General features: G+C 34.2%; 1 long non-coding RNA gene across 1 annotated transcript; it reads left to right on the top strand.

Annotated features, from left to right (window-relative positions):
- The first annotated feature begins 5,288 nt into the window (after window positions 1-5,288).
- On the top strand, window positions 5,289-8,018 carry LOC147077111 (uncharacterized). Its single transcript, XR_015069900.1, has 3 exons — window positions 5,289-5,645; window positions 5,779-5,871; window positions 6,873-8,018. It is a non-coding gene; the product is annotated as an uncharacterized LOC147077111 (long non-coding RNA).
- The last annotated feature ends 10,501 nt before the right edge of the window (window positions 8,019-18,519 follow it).

Raw genomic sequence — 18,519 nt, 5'->3', positions numbered from 1 at the left:
AAGGTTATACTCGTAAAAGACTGTCAATCGCTTCAAGTATTGATTTGATAGCAGTTTTTACATTACTTACTCATTGAACAAGCAAATAGCGATCACTGTTTTGAAATTTAATTAAATTAAAAATAATTTTTTAAAAAAAGCAGTTTTTGACATTTATGACCACTTAAATAATGATTTCATCGTGCATATGTTTAAGTTCCAACGAAAAAAGTGTTTTTTATTTTATTTGAAACCTTAGGCATGGTAATTCTCAATCCGCAATAAAAAAAACATTATGTTAAGGCTATACCTCAGTTGAGGCGCGGTCTAAAAAGATCGTGGCTAGGCGATGCGCGGATTGCGGGTCGCGGGTGTAAATGACGCATGCCAAACGAAATATAATTTGTCATATAAATCCAACATGCATCCATTTAATGTTCTTTTTGTTGTTCTATTAGTAACAGTAATAATATATTCATTGACATGTTTTCTTTTTAAAGTAAATGGGTAACGTTTTTAGTCATCTTTACAAGATGAAAGAATTAATACGCCCGTCGCCAGCACAAAACAAATTGACGTGTGCCCAGCTCGACATTCTCTCTCAAAATGCCATCGAGTAATGAGCATGTCCAGAATTTCGTCGCGCCTATAGTTGAAAATTATTTGCCGTTTCACTAATGTATCGCCTTAACAGTAAAATGAATTAAAACTACTAAGTAGTAGATAGAAACTGATTAAAATTCCTCGTCTACGTTCTGTGTACGTGTCTACGACAGTGCAGCGTCCAATTGTAATGGCGTCCAGTTGTCCCATTCCCACGCTCGAACGCTACATAACTATTCTAATTTACTATGAAAATCAGTCTTCAAAACTTTGGAAACTGACCCTTTGTATAAACGCAAAATTGCGTTCAGCGATTAAGGTCATTCTTGACTCAATAGGTTTGTTAGTCAGCAAAAATAACGCATATATATTATAGAGAGACCGAAGACCAAAAAATTCACTGTTTGGTGCGAGTTACACGCCGGTGGCATCATCGGACATTATTTCTTCAATAATGAGGCTGGAGCTCGGGTCAGTTTAGCAAAAGTGATTTATTACGTTGGTCCAACAACCTTTCACAAACTTAGGAAAGCTTAAAGACCAGGGATTTAGAAAATATAATTTAGTGTAGACTTATCTGCGGCAATACCTATCTGAGACGTCATTTCAGTGTGTCTAAAGGCGGTACTCTGCCTAGAGCGGTCACTACATGTTCAATCTATTCACATAGGCACACTAGGTCTTCGTGTCTGTACTAGCCATGAAAATGATAGTGTAAATTACAAACAAAGTCATATACCTACTTATATCAGAAGACGGCAATATACGATATATTATAATAGCAGCAACGATCAAATAATGATAATGTAAGATTATATGGGGTGGGTACCTGTGAATCACTGTCGCACGCCACACTGTCACATTCGCTGAACTTTTCAAATAAGTGACGGCTTTCGTCGACGGCTTGTGCGCGTAGAAGAGCCACTTCGTCCAAAGTCAACGAGACATCGTGCATACTTTTATGGTAATTCAAAATGTTCCCAGCTGAAAATGACATATAACACACGTTACAAAGAAAACTTCTATGATATAATGAAGCTCTGTTCATTATCGGACGGATGTCCTGTCCGTGAACTTCAATTTCACCAAATGACTGTGCCGATTGTCTCTCAATGATATTACGAGGTGTTGTAGAATCCATGTCGCGGTATACCAACGGGGTCTGCCAAGAAATAAAACACAAACATAAATCAATCAAAATATATTAGAAAGACGCTATTCCAAACAAAAATCATCATCATACGATATAAAATCTCGTTGGCTGAAAACCGTTCCATACGAATCAGCAAACACCAATTGGCTGCCTACCGCCTACTACCAATATGCCGACCAATGAACGGCTGCGAATGCCTTACAAACTGGCTGAAATTTTGTACGCACCAAACTCAACCAAATTTAGCTAAAAGCGTTTCTTATGCGTCAATTACATTTAGCTACTTTACGAGCTGTTTGTTGGCGAATTTACAATGTGCCTGTAAAGTGCCCAGTCATCATTGACAAGCTAACAAGCAGATTGTAAACAATCTACCGAGAAAGTTGAAAGCCGGCCAACTTTACACGCTACACGCTGGCGTGTGGGCCTACTGCGTCTGCGCAGTAGCAACCTCCCGGTAAAAAAACGAACTACGTTCTGTCAAAATAGTCGCTGGCTCGTGGCTTCTCAACGAGTGGAAAGTCTTGTGTGTAATCATCACAATCGCAGTAGCTGAATTGCCCACTTTTAAATTTGCCAACAAACAGCTCGTAAAGTAGCCAATGTAATTGACGCATTAGGCATAATATGGTATATCAACAAACTCTCGGTTGAAGTCAACTTGCCGATTATCATTCTCATACCTGGTTTGTGCGTCACAATGCGCTGCGGAGTTTCGAATGAATATTATACTTATCACAATGATATGCATGTTTTTTTTAAATGACGGAAAGGTTAGGGGTTCTCAGTAGGTATGTAAGAAAATATATTGACACCGTAACGCTTTTGACATTACTGATAAACAGCTAGATTGGCATAAAAGTGCTCAATGACAATAGCTCTTAGCTCGAGTGACTACCTACACAATCTGTCATTGGCGTTTTACGAGAATACTCACAGATTCGAATACATAAAATAGAGCGAACTCACAACGATCGTCGCCGAATACTGCGGCAGTAAAATATCTTGCAATCGCAACTTAATAACAACTAAATAACAAAAAAAAATACAGACAGCGTCCCAAAAACCAATTTCTATGTTGATGAACAAAATAAAACCTACTCAACTGAGTTAATTTTGAAAAATAATTGTGCTTAATTCCGCTTAGAAATTGACTGCGCATTTGTCAACACAATTATGAATACCTACCCTCTCACAAAACAAAATATTATGAATTATCTTACCTCGCTACTATTGCTGTCGTTCTCGACATTTTCCTGCTTGACAGCCACGTCAAATCGAACCTCGTTCTTAAAATGGTTTATTTCAATACATTGGTATGCACCGTCACTGAAAACTTCCGCCGTTTCGTCCGCCAATATTAATTCTTCAATTGTTTCGGTTTTCACTTCCATTTTATGCGGTATTTGATATCAAAATCAGTAAATAATAACTTCACGGCCGCGTGCGTTGTATCTTACACAATGGCATAGACTAAAATGGCTTCTACCAATCTACCATAGACATCAGGAGATCAACCACAATTTTATTATTTACAATATTATTTGAAATTCAATATTCTTAAGCAGTTTTAACTACCTATTCGATAAACAGTTCGTTTGTTTAATAATTATACCATTCTAGTATTGCATTTAAAAATAGTAGGTAAAAAATACTAACAAAAAGAACATAAATATGACTATAGAAATTGCATAAACCTGTAATAAAAATTGTCTAGTAGATTTTCTAATTTCATCTTCTTCGATGGCGCTATAGCTCAAGTCGAGCGCTGGCCTCCTCCACCGCCGTCCTCCAGCCGGTACGGTCCTCCGCACGTCTTTTCCTGTTCCTGATTTTTAGCAGCTGGTTAGCATCTTTTGTAACATCACAATCCCCCTATCATGTGCGTGGGTTTTCCGCAGGACTTTTCCCCCCTGGGTTTCCTTCGAGGATCTTCTTCGGTATCCGTGACGCATGCGCTGGACATGGCCTGCCCAGTTTAGCCTCTGAAGTTTTATGAAGGTGGAGAGTTTTGAGAGTGTTTAAGGTACCTAATTCTCCACTTCCCACCATCATTCATGGGTCCGTCTGTCAGCCTTAGAATCTTTCTCTCAAAGCAATCCACCATTTCAGCTGCTTTCATAATGTAGTGTCCATGACTCGCAACCGTATGTAACGAGCGTGCGTATGACGGTTTTATAGAGCCGGGCCTTAGTTTTTCTGTGGACATTCTGGATTTAAATATGGACAACAATGCGAAGTAGAACGATTTATTTGCAGCAGTTATTCGGGCTTTTATTTCTTCCAGTTCCTCGTTCTCTTTTGTAATATTGGAACGAAGGTAAGCATGTGAACCGGTTGACAACCTCAAATTGATGGTTTCCAAAACTGGACTTTCGACAAGCCTACCTACTCTGAGTTTGGCAGCTTTGTACCATGACTTTAGTTTTGTTTTCATTTACTCTTAAGCCAATCTCTAGTACGGCCCTTTGGAGGTGGTCAAATTCTTTCTTCACAATCTGTGGATCTGCTCATCATGTTGAGGTCGTCTGCGTACCCAACCAGTTGACTCGGTCTGCAATATAGATATCTAGTACCCCTCATGTTCACTTGAGATTTTCTATTATTTACTTCACTAGAAATATCATTCATATCAACTAAACGATGTTTCGTGGAAGAAGAATGTTAATATTGACATAAACCTATTGAATTATTAAGCAGTATCTATCTCTCGAAATAAACACTGCTATAATGCAGTACATAATAATATTATCAATAGCTTACTTGCGAAATACCTACTCACAATATTACTGTGATCCAAAAGATTGGTCGGTGCCTCTTTGCTGTGATTAAAGAAAAGGCCATCTAATCTGGGGGACCCAACAATAAAGTTGTTTTCACCTAACAAAATTGACCTTCAATAATTAAATATACTAAACAACGGTACCTACCTACATATTATTATCTACCTAGGTACTTAAATTTGAAAATTGAATCTCATAGCTCAATAGAGGGTGTATTTATAAAATAAACTAATTCCACCTCTTGACAAAAATGAGTAAATTTGTTATGAATACAAACATTTAAAAGATAGTATTTTTATAATAATAATATATAGAGCAACCTAATAGCATTCAATCCAGTAGAAAAATAAACTTAAAAATCTTCGTTTTACAAAAGAAACTTCTTTACAAACAACAACAATACGAAGAGGGCATATTATTTACAATTACGTCCTATCTCTGTTACGATACAATATGCAAGATACGATGTGCTCGCTAAATTTTAGCTAAAATAAATTATACTGTCGATGTAGATATAAATATGGGTAGGTAGATGGTTAATAAAACGCATCTCGCACTCTGCAAACTATGATGTTTTTTTTTAAATTTTAAATTCCCTTTTGTATAATAATTATTATTTAAGTCCTAAACTATACATCCTTCCGTATAATAAAACCTACTTGGCAATTTTTGAAAGAAGGGGTAACTTTAATCCAGACGATGTGTAAACAAATAATATATTGAGTCTATGACAGTTCATGTCTTGGCAACATTTTATGTCTCAATTATGCGACGCATTTTGTTACATCGTGTGCTAGAATATAACGATGTATTCTCGTCCTGAAAAATTCTAATTAAAACACATTGATGATTGTTAATATTTATATTTTAATATAATAGTGATCGCTAATTGCTGTGTTAATGATAACGTAAAAACAGCTATTAAAGCAATTGATAGTTTTTTATAACCTATTCTGACACGTGTCTCATTCTTGTGGTATAATTTATAATATTGTAAAATGGACATTAAAAACGAACCGGTAGACGTTGAGTCAGTTATAGAATATAATATTATGCCAAATATGAATTCGCTTTGTCCGGAAGGTCATCGATCATCGCCAGAACCTGTTGACGACAACACAGTTCATGTAATTTTGATAATGTTTAAAATTTATTTCTATCTATTGCATTAGCATTAGACAATGCTTATAACACTCATTGTCAGTCTTCGAAACGCTTTATTGAAATGGTACCTATACATACGTGTTGGTTTGTTTGTAGGTTGATATCAAACCTGACGTCGGTGAGAGCTGTCATCCGTTTGACGAATTCGGAGTTTGCTTGACTGGGTCGCTGATAAATGATGATTCACAGGTGGGTACATCACTTATAATTGTATTGTAATAATATGAATACGTGTATTAATTTAGGCGCTATGTACCAAAATAATAAAAACTGACATTTTTATAGAAAATACATCAGAAACATTCATATTGGTAAAAAACTTTTAAAAAGTATGGTGCCGGACGCCAATCGAACATAGGATTCTGGCCAATATGGTTTTCCACTTGAACTACCTTACCTAATTACGCTGAAATGAACTAATAGTCACGCAAGTGAAGTGTTTCTCAAAGTTGGATTTCAATAAGTTGATAGTTGTCGTTTACGGCACGTACTGCCATCCTGTTCTCGTTTGTATCATTGTCGTCCATATTTTCAATACCAAAAAAATCATTGCTCGTGGTCCGGTAACTTACAATATCCTAGGCCAAGACAACCTATTATGTCCATATTCTGACTACACGCACACACACACACAATGAAAGTCAATATGTGTATTTGTCAGACCCAGGATTCGACATCGGGACCCACGACATTGTAAGCCGATGCGTAAGCTGCTCGTCCATCGTAACGTTATTGTGGTGATCATAAAATATTTTATCAAGAAATATATGGAATAAACATAGCACAGTTGCAGAGTGATTCTGTTTGATTGACATCAGTCAATTACTTTTCCAATGTTTGAATTTGCATTCGAAACTATATTAATTTTGTACAAAATAAATTACACATAATTATTGTACCACAATAATTGTATCATATTCTGTTTTATGTATTTCCCTTTGAATGTTACATGTAGAGTTCCATATTTTGTTTTAACTTTTTATGGATTATTCCGTAACAATATTGATTTCGTATCTACCTTGTTAGTGTAGGTACTATTAACATTTTTTGTCGTCATTTTTACTCTCATTTCTTTACCTAATGTCTGAATATGCTGAAAACCAAAAACGTTGAAAAAAAATAACTTAAACGAAATAGTGTAAAACATACCTAATTTAGAATCTATAATAACGATAACATTGGGTTTCTAGGTTTCTACTGAGCGATTTATCACAAACCATCACGATACAGATATTTGTCAACAATCCTCGCCTGATGGAATCCAAGATCGAATGATGCAGCATTCAGAAGTGGCGATTCATGAACAAAATATCAAAGAAGAAATCTTACCACCAAATACTCCGAAGGAGCTTCGACTTATTCTCACAAGGGTAATACATTTCTTACGTAATATGAATTGCAACATTTGTTACGCAAAAATCGTCCTTCATCACACTTGTGAAACCTGGTGAAAGAAGTAATTGCAAAATATTTCCGCGATCAGACTATTTTTAGTTACACATATATACTAATACCGAGAAGAATGAACTCACATGTGTGTAGGTGGTAGAACCTTCTTCAGCATTACTTTGATTGAGGGATGTGTGACATAATTACGGACAGGGTAAATTATAACACGGATTCTAGATTTATAATCCTGCGCAGGACAGCAATTTATTTAAGCTAACACATAGACAAACATCGATAATTTTACAATATAGGCTACAACAAGGGTCTTAAATTAAACGCGACACTGGCGTTATATTTGCAGTCGATTTATTATTGTCATCCCGCGCACTAACACTGGCTCGCTTTATTGGGTTCGCGGTTTGCTTTTAGGGTGACTATATAGATTATTATTTACACGGCAACGACAAGGGGTGTCACTTTTTCTAAGATATGATAACTTTTGATTGATTATTTTTAACGCGAGGATCCTAACTGAAACATGTCTTACGGGTGTCCGCCGCACCGCGGGCGGACGGGGGAATGTTTTTGTCAGCTTCACTGCCGAATCGGAACTGTTGCTGACTTTCAAAAAATATCTAAAAAATGTTAATGGCGAGGGGTGCTTTCACGCCCTGAAGGCGCGATATCCGAGGGGTGCGGGCGGGTTGTTTGTCGCAGCTTTGAACTGTAAATTTTGGGTGTGAATAGGCCCTTCTTAGAAGTCTTAGAAGTAGAGAATTCAAATCTTTGGCCGGGGCCCACCTGACTTTGATTAAATTGTGGATTTAGAATTTGAATTTCTCGCGCCGGGGTCTTTTTTTTGTCTGGTAACAATACGCATTGTAAAATGTAACGTTCCATGAAGATACCAGTTAAAAATTCCATCCGGGGACTGAGTTGTATAATATAATAATAAAAAAATTAAGAAAAACTTTACACATGTATATATAATATATATATATATATCTATAAAAAACTTGCACATTTATACGTCTCATGAATCGAGACAGTTATTTGAAGTTCCGGATTAAAATTTCTATTCGGGGACTCGTTGAGGGTGACTCTTTTCCTTACGAACAAAATTAAAATTATTACTATAAAACTTGCTATCACACTATAATTTGTAAAAGTATAAAATAATTTATTGCACAGAGTCCGTTATTTACCGGACAAAATTATATAATTTTATGTATTTCATACGTTCTAACATATTGATATTACAATTTTACACATTATATTATATCTTATAGCTAATTATTACCTATCCTTTCATAGCCCTTATCGCCTACTTTCATTATTCTTCCACGGTTTCCTGACAGATTTACCAGTGTAAGCCGTGGAACTTTCATCTGGAAATTTTCATCTCAGCTAGTTAAGAGATCGGCGCATACAGTAAGTTGTTGTCCCACTTGACTATGAGACCAGGGTACATGGTTAGCTCGCCAAATGCTTTATAGTGCGCGTCAGTCATCTCATACTATTATCATTTCCTATCGTCATGTTTACACTTATTTCTTTACTTAATGTCTACTAGATGCTGAAAGGAAAATTTTTGAAAAAACTATCTTAAACGGAATAGTATAAAACATAATTTAGAATTTATAATAACGATAATTTTAGCTTTCTAGGTTTCTACTAAGGAATTTTTCACAAAGCATCACGATGGAGATAAGAGCCAACAATCCTCGCCTGGTGGAATCGAAGATCAAATGATGCAGTATTCAGAAGTGACGATAGATGAACAAAATATCAAAGAAGAAATCTTAAAATCAAATACTCCGAAAGAGTTTCGACTTATTCTGACAAGGGTAATATATTTCTAACATATTTCATTTGCAGCATTTGCGCTTTTTGAATGCGGAAGTGCCCTAAGAAGTCACAAAATGATTCACACGGACGTGATTGCTGATCAGCGACTTAATAATCCTAAATTACTTGAAATTTTAATCATGTATAACATCCTCGCTTGCAGTTATAGCGATTGGCAGAGTTTTTGAGTTTCAAAACTAATGAACATAGGTACGTAGCATGTACTGTCACACAGTCGAAAGTGCCTAACATTTCAAAATGTTTTGTGGCAAATGGCCACCGCGGAGTTCTTGATGAGGCGCATTCTGGACGTCCGGTTTTAGGACACTTTTTCGAGCCCTGGTGGTCGTATATCACAAATAGCACAAACAATGTTGGTTTTTCTGCAGAATGCCATACGTAAAGGATGTCATATTTTATCACAAATATATTTTGAGTATGTGTAATAGTTTCCAGTACATAAACCTTATTTAATTGTTTTAATAATTTTGTCCTCGTTTAAGTTAAATACACGAACGTGGGAAGACATTTCTAACGGCGTTGTTTTTACATCGTGACTGGTGTGAAGTTGGCGGCGTAGTCGGCCGTTGTGACAGCTGACTGATGACAGATACCCCGATCACGCAGCTAACTTCATGATCGCGCACTCTCTAGCTCTCAATTTGATTGCCTACTAAACGCGCCAAAAGAAGTATAACGTCTAAAAACGATAAGAGAATAATTGATTTAAAAAAAACAGCCGTGTTTGCCAACGCCTTCTCTTAACTCAAGTATAGTTTACTGTAAAAGGCAATTATTCATATTTAATTTAATCGTGAAAAATTGCGCATCGAACTAAACCTCATGTTATATTTGGTACGAGGGAATAGCTGCAAGGGTAGCTAACGAAATAGCATCTTGTGTGATAAGTCCATAATCTGAATACCTTAACTCCAACTGTTCAAAGTGTTATTGCATTCTCTAATCTTTGTCCGGGACAAAATCAAAATAACATTATAACTGCAGCTCTATTTTACATTACAAGTACATCACGAACTTTACTGTCCAGGTTATGGTTCATAAATATGTGCTTCCATGTCTTACGCGTCTTGAATGTGCCTCTGATCATTCTCGTATTGAAAAATCCAAGAAAACTACTATGAAACATAAAAATTAATATTTCCCATTATTGTTATCAGTTTGTAAGAACAGTGCCTAAAGTGCATACAATATTTTATTGTTAAAGACATGTATGTCTCTGGATGAGATTTACAATTATTCAAGCCGTCTTTCCAATCAACTGGCAAAGCGAAAAATGAATACAGTTCCTAAAAATGTTGCTTGGAGAAAAATCGCTGCCTCAGGTATGAGAAAGACATAGGTTTGATAAAATTGAAATACTCCAAAAACATGACTCATTTCCTCAACATGATTTAACCCAGATGATAGGAGGATGAAGGAGCAATGGTGAAGTTACTCAATGCTATAACAGTCCCCTGGCAATCTAAGAAAGATGATTTCAGTTTCCTATTAATAGATCCGGTTTATCATTTATATAATTTATATAATTAACTATTTCTTTTATTCATCTGACAGTCAACAGTGCCTAACATTTTTACGTCATTTTACTCTCACTTCGTTATTTATTAAAGTCTAAAGACGATGAAGAGCAAAAGCGCCGAAAAAAATAGCGAATGGAATATTATAAACCCATAGTTGATAATATTGATTTCGATTATTATGGTTTTTCTAGGTTTCTACCGAAGGATTTTTCACAAAGCATCACGACACGACACATCATGAGAGTGAACAATCTTCAGATGATGGAATCCAGGATAGAATGATACAGTATTCAGAAGTGACGATATACGAAAAAAACATTAAACAAGAAATCTTAGAACGAGATTCTCCGAAGGAACTACGACTTATTCTGAGAAGAGTCATACATTGCTCACGTTATTTGATTTGCAATATTTGCAACGCAGTTTTTAGTTGCGGAAGTGCTCTGAAAAGTCATAAAATGGTTCACACAGAAATGATAGTTGTTCAAAGTCAAGACAATGTACTATCGCAACTTAGTCATCTCAAAGCACATAAAATGACACATACTGGTAAAAAACCTTATAAATGCATTCAATGTTCATATAGTTGCTCAAAAATTAGCAATCTTAAATCACATACATTGACACATACTGGTGAAAAATCTTATAAATGCAAGCTGTGTTCATATAGATGCTCGCGATTTAGTACGCTTAAAAGACATAAAATGGCACATTCTGGTGAAAAACCTTATAAATGTAACGAATGTTCATATAGATACTCGCGAAGAAGCAATCTTAAAGCACATAAAATGACACATACTGGTGAAAAGCCTTATAAATGTACTGAATGTTCATATAGATGCTCGCGAAAAAGCTATTTTAAAGCACATGAAATGACACATACTGGTGAAAAACCATATAAATGCAATGAATGTCCATGTAGATTCTCGCAAAAAAGCAGTCTTAATTCACATAAAATGATACATACGAGTGAAAAACCCTTTAAATGCAATGTGTGTTCATATAGAGGCTCGCAACTAAGATATCTTATAAAACATAAAATGACGCATACTGGTGAAAAACCTCATAAATGCACTGAATGTTCATATAGATGTTCGCAACTTGATAGTCTTAAAATACATCAAATGACACATTCTGTGTAAAACCTTATAAATGCAATTATTTTCCATATAGATGTTTGCAAATAAGCCGTCTTAATGCACATGAAATGACACATTCTGGTTAAAAACCTTATAATTGTAATGAATTTTCATATACATTTTCGCGACTAAGTAGTCTTTAAAAACATGAAATGATAGATGTTCGTAAATAACTATTTAAATGCAATATATATTCGTACAGTGCTAGTCATACTTTTCGCATTCCTGAATAGTGTAATAATATTCAAATGTGACCTCCCATTGTGTCCTAAGCATTAAGTGATCCACCCATGTGTGCTGCTAACACTGACGTATGTAACTGAAACATGAACTCTTAATGCAAGTAAAAAAAACCATAATTGCACAACATGACATGGAAAAATGCATGTTAGGTACAACGGTTAAAGATCACAAAAAAACTAATGGATAATGAAGCAGACAAGAATACGCATTGTGTTTCGCCAGTTCAAGCCGAATGAATATCGGTTTCGTGGAAGACCACTAAATACCACCTATCTATAGACATAGACTGTGACACCAACACAAATACGTTGATTTCTAGTTGGTGTTTGTAGAAGTAGAATCGTAACGACATAACTGCATATTTCAGCCTTGTAGGCAATCCTTTCGTAGTTTGAAATGACGTTAACTTCCCACAACAAAACCGATACAAAATCCCCATACTAAGTCCCGCAGTTCACCCTGATCAGTCCACCGACTACTCAGAGTGAGCTGTGGATGATAGAAATCGATCTAAAAACTCAAGAATAAATTATGAGTAAGTTTTATAAAAGTAAAAGTAAATGTGATTTTTGTAATTTTGTAGATCTTACTCGCATACACTGCGAGTCAATATGTATTTGAATTATTTTATAATGTTATCAATTTAAATCGCAGATCAAATTTAAAATGCTATATCCAATATATAGAATCATGCAAAAGCCATACCTTTCATAGAATTGTTATTAGCAAGTAAATTCACACGAATGATGTCGCGCATCTTCGTTCTCTAGTAAATATTATATAACCATTTGTGTAAGAAAAAGACAGCGCAAATAAAACTTAGTGAGAAAGAGAACACTCTAAGACAAATTCTCTATAGTCAAATCTCGTATGTGTGAGCGAGACAGTTTCTTAATTCAGAAATACAGAATTAATCAAAAGAAAAATCTTTTCATGTCAATCTTTTGTCATGCGATTATTGATTTGTATAAGTTTAAATGTAAAATGAACATTGAATATATTGGTAGAATATAATAATTAAGTCTTCTTGTAAACTTTGCTAACAAATTGTAATAGTTTGAGAGGTAAGATGTTAATCCATGCAACTTATCTCTTCACTCCTTCTAGTCGGATCTGTTTGGTCCGCGCCTCACTAGATAAGTTGTATGAAGAATTAAGAATGTCAAAATATCCTATTTCCGATTATTCTAGCTTTCTCAAAAGTATCCAATTTACTATATATCAATCAATTCTATCTTATGCATATTTTTTTCGAGCAAAACATTGCATATTTGCCGATAACCACGTATTTTCTTTCTTGTAAAAAGAGGCGGGAGGGTTTTCCCTCTCTGGCGAAACTCCCTTCGAATGTCCCTCTGGACCTCTATTATAAAAGAGGATAATCTCTTCGAACAAATCAGTTCCGTCCCAGCGATATTCTCCGGAGCACGTGCAAGACCTCTCGGTCTACTACGCATTCTTCGTAAATAGTTACCGGCCAGATACGCCGCGAATAATCTTCAGCGGACTTCCCGCCGCGTTAACCTGACGTCACACATAAGTGACATCACGCTACAGGATTGCGAAACCTGTACTTATTTTATAAACTGTTCTATATGAACGTACAATATATACGAGTACAACTTTCGAACTTAATTAAATACCTACCTCTCGAATTAAAATAGTGTTACTAAGTTTTAATTTTAATAATAACTAAATATAAAACCATTTTATAAAAGTATAACTATGTGCCTAATCTAAGATTTTTTAATAAATAATTAAATAAATAAATACTAAGTTCCTAATTTTAATCTGTAAACTGAATACGCAACCAAAAGACTATATTTACAAAAAAAAACAATTACTTATTTTAAACAAGTTAGTTCTTAAAAAGATACTTTAAATATAAACTTTATTAATTTTATACAATAAATATTTCTCTTTGACCTTGGACTCTGATAGAGGATTGTGCTATAAACAATAAAATACAAATATTTTAAAAGCTAGTTTTTTTTATCAACAAAGTGCCTATAGTGGAGCACCATTGACGAGTGCATCCACCACCTACTCCAATCCCTCACTGGATAGAATCCCTCACGATATTGAGCTAGTCGAATATCAGGGTCCGCCATCGTTGATCGCCCTCTCACTTTAGACGTTGTCACCGTAGGTGCGACGTCAGGGCGGTATACCAATAAAGACAATTTTATACGGTGTACTATCAACCCTTGGCGGTCCCTCCTGATGGAGGGGTGACAAATGCCATATATGACGGTTAAATTTAAAAAATATCGGCTGTCGGTATGCAGAGTTTTGCTATTTCGCATTGACTTCACACGTCGGACGTTGATTGGCTAAAAGTATATTAGCCTATGTGACATACTACTCTATCGTATCATACTACATAATTATACTCATATATCGAGCTCTATTAACTTGACACTGCCGGTCCGCATTCTCAAACCTGCATCTGAAATGATATAATATACGTATGAAAGATTAAAGCGACATTGATTTAATAAATATGAGTCAGGAAAAGTTTTAAATGATTTATAGAATTAAATTTAAAAAAAAAAAACTTACGTGCCTCCCATGTGCGCTGTGCTTCTACCATTATCCTCGTTACCTCCTTCTGAAATAAAATAATATAGTCGTCATTGTGTGTGAAAAAACGCACAAATACTCTCATAATGACTATCATTTAATTATATTTATTGCCCGCTTCTATCATTTCATTGCTATCAAGTAACGAATGGAAATCCAGAGAATACAAGACAATTATTTCAGACACCCATTTTATGAAATATGCCTGATGCCAGGTTTCAAGAAAGATTTATAGAATCAAATGTAAAAAAAACTACTATCCTTGTATTTCCTTCTGAAATGACATAATATACGTCATTATTTGTAAACAATTAATACCTTTGAATGCCAGCAATGTGTACTCTCGTAATGACCAGCATTCAATTATATTAATTATTGCTCTATTCCAATACTTCATTACTCAATAGTAACGATTTAAAATCCAAAGCAAGAGAATTTTGAAGACACCCCATTTATAAAACATGCTTGAAGTTGTGTTGAAAGAAAATTTGAAAGGATTTCTCGATTTAAATTTGATTGGTTGAGTAAACCTATAAATTAATATGGATTCAAATTTTAATAAAGTTTTATTTGGTACCTCTAACGCTTACTGTTGCTCTAACTCTTCTCCATGGTTGAAACGTCCACCTGAATCAAAAACAGGGGCCCGATTTCCTAACTATCGTCTGGTGCCACACGAGACGATAGTTAGGAAATCGGGCTGCAGTTCTGATTACACGTTGTGCATTCACTGCCTGTCATTATATATTCGATATAATTGTACTCGCTTACATTAATTATTTCGTTCTCAATAAAAACTGTCGAAAACTAAAATATTCAAAATTTGCAAATCATATGGATCATACACGAGGGGGCTTCCATAAGTTTGCAGAATGGGACAGAAAGAAAAGAATATTTATATGTTTTATATTTTTATTTTTCAATATAATCTTGGAGATGAATACACTTCTTAGATGTATCGATTAATTTTTCTAAACCTTCATAAAAATAATTTTACGATTTGCCTTCAAAATGCTCGTCTACGGCTGACTATAGAGACTTATCATCATCGAAATGTTTTCCATGTAAGTCTTTTCTCAAATTTGGAAACAAATAATAATCACTAGGTGCCAGTCTGGATCAGGACTGTAAGGTGGGTGAGGCAATTCCTGGAAGCTGCATTTTCTCATAACACCCATTGCAATTTGAGCCTTGTGAATTTGTGTTAATTTTCCCCTCCTTTTTACTTTAATAGATTTTTTAAGCGACTTAGAATATTAGCGTAGGTAGTACTGCTTATCGTCACTGTTCTGGTAGAAGACACTAATTTGAAAAAAATGACATATTGAGTTAGTTATACCAAAACGTTTCTTATTTCAAACTTTACCGCCTGGAAACCTTCTTAATTAATAAACAGTCTTTATTTTAAAGTCATCCTTTTTACGATTACTTAATAAACTCACATGATAGACCATTACAAACATTTTAACAACTTCAAAGTCAAATTACTCAAAACTAGTATTCTCCAGTTAGGGTGTTCTGCCAGAACACAGACGTTATGATGTTGGAGCATTTTGGTTTATAATCTATTAACAGGATTCCTTGTGAATACCAAAACACTGGTGCCATCACCTCCCCAGCCGATGGTACGACCTTGAACTTCTTGGGGTCTGAACCACCCTTTTAATGCTACTGTATGATAATAATGGTGAACCCACGTTTCATCTCCTATAACAATTTTGTTGATAATTTCCTCTTGGCTTCTACAATCTGCTTTAAAAACTACTTAGAACATACCACACAGTAACTTTTTTGCTGTGGCATTCGTGACAAACATCTTGTGCTTGACTTTGACAGCCCAAAAGTTTCGTGTATAACTCTGGAAATTATTGTATTGGATAGATTGAACCTTTTTGCGATTTCGGATGAAAATTTTTTCTCTTATGCTGCTAAGCTGTAATTGAATGAATATTATTAATTCTTTCAACCGAATGTACTTGATGGAATTTGATTTTAAATTCTAATGAATTCAAGCTCTGTACTATTCCATTTAAGTCGTTTTTTGCGACCCGGGTTTCGCCTTTCGGCATCTTCAGGCGTCGTGTACACACACCAAAGGCAAACACACACTGACAACGAACACCCTTAACTCTACCTTATATAGTAAATCAATACAAAAAAGTAGGTAAAAACTCCATTACCTACCTATTTAGTCAGAGGTTACAACAAAAAATACAATAAACAAATTATGAATAGTTGAAGTGTCAGTAAAAAACCTAATTAGTAAAAACCCTATCTTATTAATAACAATACACTGGACAGCACATTATTGTAATAAATCATCAAACCTAATAATAGGTCAATTCTTTATAACAATAAAAATATTACACTCAAGAGGCGTAAATTGTCAATTCTAAGAAAAATAATTATACGAGTTAAATAATGAGATATTAGTCTTTAATAATACTCTTACAAGGTACCTACTTTTATAACAATATTTTTTAACAAATACAAAATTATACATATAAAATCGCTTAATATAATATAATATATAACTCACCTAATTTAATATATATATATAAATATAATATTAATACTTTCGACCGAAGGTACTTGATGGAATTTGAATTTAAATTATAATGGATTCAAGCTCTGTACTATTCCATTTAAGTCGTTTTTTGCGACCCGGGTTTTGCCTTTCGGCATCTTCAGGCGTCGTGTACACACACCAAAGGCAAACACACACTGACAACGAACACCCTTAACTCTACCTTATATAGTAAATCAATACAAAAAAGTAGGTAAAAACTCCATTACCTACCTATTTAGTCAGAGGTTACAACAAAAAATACAATAAACAAATTATGAATAGTTGAAGTGTCAGTAAAAAACCTAATTAGTAAAAACCCTATCTTATTAATAACAATACACTGGACAGCACATTATTGTAATAAATCATCAAACCTAATAATAGGTCAATTCTTTATAACAATAAAAATATTACACTCAAGAGGCGTAAATTGTCAATTCTAAGAAAAATAATTAATCGAGTTAAATAATGAGATATTAGTCTTTAATAATACTCTTACAAGGTACCTACTTTTATAACAATATTTTTTAACAAAAACAAAATTATACATATAAACTCGCTTAATATAATATAATATATAACTCACCTAATTTAATATATAAATATAATATTAATACTTTCGACCGAAGGTACTTGATGGAATTTGAATTTAAATTATAATGGATTCAAGCTCTGTACTATTCCATTTAAGTCGTTTTTTGCGACCCGGGTTTTGCCTTTCGGCATCTTCAGGCGTCGTGTACACTCACCAAAGGCAAATACACACTGACAACGAACACCTTTAACTCTACCTTATATGGTAAATCAATACAATAAAGTAGGTAAAAACTCCATTACCTACGTATTTAGTCAGAGGTTACAACAAAAAATACAATAAACAAATTATGAATAGTTGAAGTGTCAGTAAAAAACCTAATTAGTAAAAACCCTCTATTATTAATAACAATACACTGGACAGCATATTATTATAATAAATCGTCAAACCTAATAATAGGTCAAAATTCTTTATAAAAATAAAAATACTACACTCAGGAGGTGTAAATCGTCAATTCTAAGAAAAAATAATTAATCGAGTTAACTAATGAGATATTAGTCTTTAATAATACTCTTAAAAGGTACCTACCCACTTTTAAAACATTATTTTTTAACAAAAACAAAATTATACATATAAACTCGCTTAATATAATATATAACTCACCTAATATAATATATATATTATATAAATATACATACCTAAATTCTCATCGATAGACTCTCATACAATCATATATAAATTTTGTGTCAATACAATTGACCATAATATATAGTCTCATATGTAATACATCATATAGGATATAACAAAGGGCTACTAGGAAAGCTAAGTTGATCGTTCAAGGCGAAAAGGCGAAACCCGGGTCGCAAAAAACGACTTAAATGGAATAGTACAGAGCTTGAATCCATTAGAATATATATATATATATATATATATATATATAATACAACTATACATACCTAAATCCTCATCCATATATTTTTTTAATTATAT

The sequence above is a fragment of the Rhyacophila brunnea genome, unplaced genomic scaffold (assembly GCF_057557595.1).
Source record: "Rhyacophila brunnea isolate RB1 unplaced genomic scaffold, BYU_Rbru_1.0 scaffold_13, whole genome shotgun sequence".
Lineage (NCBI taxonomy): Eukaryota > Metazoa > Arthropoda > Insecta > Trichoptera > Rhyacophilidae > Rhyacophila > Rhyacophila brunnea.
Note: the sequence above shows the minus strand (reverse complement) of the source record. Positions and strands in the feature narration are given on the sequence as shown.